The following is a 5,890-nucleotide window of genomic DNA, read 5'->3' as shown; positions in this document are numbered from 1 at the left end:
AACCGGATTTACGCCGTCGTAGTAACACCGCGGGCTGTTTTGGGTTAGTTAATTAAAAACTATGGTAAACTTTGATTTAAAAGTTGTTATTCTGAGAAAATGATTTTTATTATGAACATGTGATAATGCTAAAAACGAACATATATTTCATAGCATTATTCTCCAAGAAAGACAAGCTTTTAGTTGCAAATGTTCTATTTACAAGTGATATTCGTTTAAATATTAAAAGGTGAAGACAAAAGACAGACTCGACCAATTGAAGACGCAAACGACCAAAAAGCTCAAAAGTACAAAATACAATCAAAGAGGTTCCAATTATTGATAAGAAACGTCTCGAAATTACAAGAGTACAAGATTCAAAACGCAAAGTACACGATATAAAATAGTACGCAAGGACGTTCGAAAATTCGGAACCGGGACCAGAGTCAACTCTCAACGCTCGACGCAACGGACTAAAAATTACAAGTTAACTATGTATATAAATATAATATAATATATAATTAATTATATTAATTATATATATATTATATTTATAAAATAAATCGTCGGCAAACAAAGAGCCAAATGTGGGTGAGCTGTAAAAACGATCTCCGCGACTCGCGGAATTTGAAGGCAAAAAATGCCGCGAGTCGCGGAGTTCCCCTGGACTCAATTCCCTATAAAAGCAAACGCAGTTTGATCGCAAAATCCATCCAATATATTAATCTCTCTATATCTATACGTAATATTTATACTTATAATTTATATTTTAATTTTAATTTTAATTTTAATCCTAATAATAAGGGTATGTTAGCGAATGTTGTAAGGGTGTAAGTCGAAATTCTGTCCGTGTAACGCTACGCTATTTTTAATCATTGTAAGTTATGGTCAACCTTTTTAATTTAATGTCTCGTAGCTAAGTTATTATTATGCTTATTTAATTCGAAGTAATCATGATGTTGGGCTAATTACTAAAATTGGGTAATTGGGCTTTGTACCATAATTGGGGTTTGGACAAAAGAACGACACTTGTGGAAATTAGACTATGGGCTATTAATGGGCTTTATATTTGTTTAACTAAATGATAGTTTGTTAATGTTAATATAAAGATTTATAATTGGACGTACCCATAAATTACCATATACACTCAATCGGACACGATGGGCGGGGTATTTATATGTACGAATAATCGTTCATTTAACCGGACACGGGAATGGATTAATAGCCACTAGAATTATTAAAACAGGGGTGAAATTATGTACAAGGACACTTGGCATAATTGTTAACAAAGTATTAAAACCTTGGGTTACACTCAGTCGACATCCTGGTGTAATTATTAAACAAAGTATTAAAATCTTGTTACAGTTTAAGTCCCCAATTAGTTGGAATATTTAACTTCGGATATAAGGATAATTTGACGAGGACACTCGTACTTTATATTTATGACTGATGGACTGTTATGGACAAAAACCAGACGGACATATTAAATAATCCAGGACGAAGGACAATTAACCCATGGGCATAAAACTAAAATCAACACGTCAAACATCATGATTACGGAAGTTTAAATAAGCATAATTCTTTTATTTCATATTTAATTTCCTTTATTTTATATTTAATTACACTTCTAATTATCGCATTTTTATTGTTATTGTATTTAATTGCACTTTTAATTATCGTACTTTTTAATTATCGCAAGTTTATTTTATCGCACTTTCATTTATCGCAATTTCATTATCGTTATTTACTTTAATCTTTAAATTAAGTCTTTTATTTATTTAATATTTTACATTTTGTTTTAACTGCAACTAAAGTTTTTAAAATCGACAAACCGGTCATTAAACGGTAAAAACCCCCTTTATAATAATAATATTATATATATTTGTATTTTTATAAAAAGTAAACTAATATAGCGTTAAGCTTTGTTTAAAGATTTTCCCTGTGGAACGAACCGGACTAACTAAAAACTACACTACTGTACGCTTAGGTACACTGCCTATAAGTGTTGTAGCAAGGTTTAAGTATATCCATTCTATAAATAAATAAATATCTTGTGTAAAATTGTATCGTATTTAATAGTATTTCCTGCTAAAATTTAATAGTATTTTATACCCCTTAGCTTTAACTATCAAGTATTTTTGGCGCCGCTGCCGGGGAGCAATCAAACTTAAAAGCCGGAAGCGCAACGCTAAATAAAAAAAAAAAATTTATTTTTAGTTTACTTTTATTAAAATTCACTTTTGTAAAAATACGTTTTTAATTATTCGAAAATATAAAAAGAAAACAAAAATTTATATATTTTTTTTAAGATTTTGTTAAATATTTAAGTTTTATAAAGTTTCTTATTTTTTATTTTATAAAAATATAAGTTTTATTTAAATATTTTTATTTAAAACATAAAAAAACCGAAAAAAAAATTTAATATATATATAAATCTATTTTTAAGATTTTTTTTATAAAGTATTTCTATTTTTATTTTAGTTTTTAAAACATAAGTTTTTATTTAGTTTTTATAAATATTTTATTTAAATATTTAAACAGAAAATATATAAAAAAAAGTAAAACGAAACCTGTCGAAACCAGCCTGTCATCTGAATTTTCATATCCCGCGACTCGCGGAGTTTGAAGAAGAAAATACCGAGACTCGCGGAGCCGTCTGACACGGGCACACAGCAACCCTAATTTGGCATTTATTACGGAGTTTTAATTATTATTATTAATTAATTAGTATTTAGGATTAATTAATTAATTATTTAGTTTAAGATTTAATTAATTTGTAATAATTATTTTTAATTAGTTTTATTTATATATATAAAAGTAATAGTTTTATAAAATAAATAATATAAAAATAATATTTTTATAAAAATTGTACTTTTTACAACTTTTAGTATATTTTTATATTTTGCCCTTTTTAATTGTTTTAGCGTAATATTTGTATTTTTCGCTAGTTTTAGTTTTAAACTTAGTTTTTGCCATAGTTATTTTTTACTTCTAGATTTTTAGGCTTTGCCGTAAAATTCCTTAAGTGCTTTTTCTTTAGACTAAGATTTAGGTACTTTAGAATTTTGCGACGCCTTTTTAAGTTTTAGTTTCTTTTTAAGTTATTGCCATTTGGGATATAGTTTTTCTTGTAAGCTTTAATATTTTTAGACACCTTTTACCTATGTATCAATTATCATTCCAATTAGTAATCTCAATTTGCGATTATAATTTTAAGTTAGTGATAGTAATAAGGTTGGGTTAGTCTAGTGTTTTTAAGTTCTACAAGTCACTCTTTTTCTTTCTTATTTTTATTTTTCGATTTTTTCCGACACCCTCTTTTTCTTTCTTATTTCTCGCTATTCTAGTTTTTAGGACATAGATTTTTATTCTACTTCTATTCTAAATTTCTTAAAATTACGAAAATTTATTTTAAGTGGTTAAATTGGTAGACATCAAAATTTTCTGGTTCGTAGTAATAGTTGGATTTGTACGTGGACCGGGTTATTGGAGCCAAACAGTCCTCAATTATATTAAGACCAAACGAATCCTGCCCCTCTGCTGCATCTTTTGGCTATTCGAAACGTGGGCAAAATCAGAAAAGTCTATTGATTGGATAACTTATATAATTTTTCTTTCCTTTTTAAAAACTAATAGGATATTCAGTGAATGCACCGAGCAAGACGTTCACCACCTTTTGTACGTTCACCACCTGTAACTAGATCAAGACATTTAGCAAATATTACCGCCGTTGATTTTTCTTTAGAATCGTCATCCAGTCGACCAAGTACTCCAATTCAAATTTCCGATAATCTATTTTTTGAACCCGACCTCACAATTGAGAATCCGGAGAATATTCAGGGACGATTCATAGATCCTGAACCATTAATTTTTCCTCCGGAACCACCAATCATTCAAACAGAGATTGTTGAGGAACGAACCATTAAATCAGAATCCTCTAGTGATTCCGATTCAACAAATTCAATTATGGAGAATCTGGAACCTTTAAGTATGGAAGACCGAATGAGAGCTAAACGCACTGGCCAAGGTCACGCAATTACTCATCCTGACATTAATGCGCCAGATTATGAAATCAAAGGACAAATTCTACACATGGTGACTAATCAATGCCAATTTAGTGGTGCACCGAAGGAAGATCCAAATGAACATCTTCGTACCTTTAATAGGATCTGCACACTATTTAAAATAAGAGAAGTGGAGGATGAACAGATATATCTCATGTTATTTCCCTGGACTTTAAAGGGAGAAGCCAAAGATTGGTTGGAATCGTTACCTGAAGGGGCGATTGATACATGGGACGTTTTAGTTGAAAAATTTCTTAAACAATTCTTTCCTGCATCTAAAGCCGTAAGACTTCAAGGAGAAATTGTTACGTTTACACAGAAACCGAATGAAACTCTATATGAGGCATGGACAAGATTTGGAAAGTTATTAAGAGGATGTCCGCAACATGGTTTAGATACCTGTCAAATAGTACAAATATTCTACCAAGGATGCGACATCACTACAAGAAAAGACATCGATATAGCAGCTGGTGGTTCCATTATGAAGAAAACCGAAACTGATGCTTATAAAATTATTGATAACACTGCTTCCCACTCACATGAGTGGCACCAAGAAAAAGATATCGTTAGATCATCTAAAGCAGCTAGAGCCGATTCTAGCCATGACTTAGATTCCATTTTCGCAAAGATAGATGCTGTCGAGAGACGAATGGAAAAGATGACTAAGTATATTCACTCAATACGAATTAGTTGTGAGCAGTGTGGAGGACCACATTTGACAAAAGATTGTCTCAGTATTGAATTAACAATGGAACAAAGAGAGAATGTTTCATATCTAAACCAAAGGCCTGGAAATAATTATCAAAATAATTATCAACCGCCAAGACCAATCTACAATCAAAACCAAAATTATAATCGAAATGTTCCATACAACAACCAACAAGGTCCTAGCAATCAACAAGTATCTAACAATACTTACAACCAGCAAAGACCTAATTTTCAAAACAAACCACCACAAACCGATGATAAAAAGCCGAATTTAGAAGATATGATGACAAAGCTAGTTGAAACTCAAACGCAGTTTTTCACATCTCAAAAACAAACTAATGAACAAAATGCTCAAGCATTTAGAAATCAACAAGCTTCTATTCAAAACTTGGAACAAGAAGTAAGTAACCTAGCAAGGTTAATAGGTGAAAGAAAACCGGGAAGTCTACCTAGTGATACAAATGCTAACCCCCGGAATGAAACAGCTAAAGCCATTACCACAAGAAGTGGTACAACACTTAAACCACCTGAAATACCTGTAACTTCTGATGAAGCTATTCCTACTCCACAAGAACCACAACCTGATCAAGATAAGGAAAAAGAACCGGTAGTTGAAAAGGTTAATGAAGATAACACAGTTAAGGCTAAACCTTATGTTAAACCATACCAACCACCACTTCCTTACCCGAGTAAAATGAAGAAAGAGAAACTTGAAGCCGAGCAATCCAAATTCTTGGATATGTTTAAACAGATAAATGTAAATCTTCCTTTCATTGATGTGATTTCAGGAATGCCTAGATATGCTAAATTCTTGAAAGATCTAATCTCAAATAGAAAGAAAATGGAAGAACTCTCGGCTGTTACTATGAATGCTAATTGTTCAGCAGTGCTGTTGAATAAGATACCAGAAAAACTATCTGATCCAGGAAGTTTCACAATTCCATATTTTCTGGGTAGTCTTAGTTTAATAGAAGCATTAGCAGACTTAGGTGCTAGTATAAATTTAATGCCGTATTCACTATACGCTAAACTAGACCTTGGAGAATTGAAACCAACCAGAATAAGTATACAACTAGCCGATCGATCAATAAAATATCCTAGAGGGATAATGGAGAACATGCTAGTTAAAGTTGGTACTT

General features: G+C 31.1%; 1 non-coding gene across 1 annotated transcript; it reads right to left on the bottom strand.

Moving 5' to 3' along the window:
* Positions 1–4,329: 4,329 nt before the first annotated feature.
* Positions 4,330–4,436, bottom strand: LOC139846209 (small nucleolar RNA R71). Its single transcript, XR_011758940.1, has one exon. It is a non-coding gene; the product is annotated as a small nucleolar RNA R71 (small nucleolar RNA).
* Between the last annotated feature and the right edge of the window lie 1,454 nt (positions 4,437–5,890).

Source organism: Rutidosis leptorrhynchoides, chromosome 4, assembly GCF_046630445.1.
Source record: "Rutidosis leptorrhynchoides isolate AG116_Rl617_1_P2 chromosome 4, CSIRO_AGI_Rlap_v1, whole genome shotgun sequence".
NCBI lineage: Eukaryota > Viridiplantae > Streptophyta > Magnoliopsida > Asterales > Asteraceae > Rutidosis > Rutidosis leptorrhynchoides.
The sequence above is the reverse complement of the archived record's forward strand: the minus strand, read 5'-3'. Positions and strand labels throughout refer to the sequence as shown.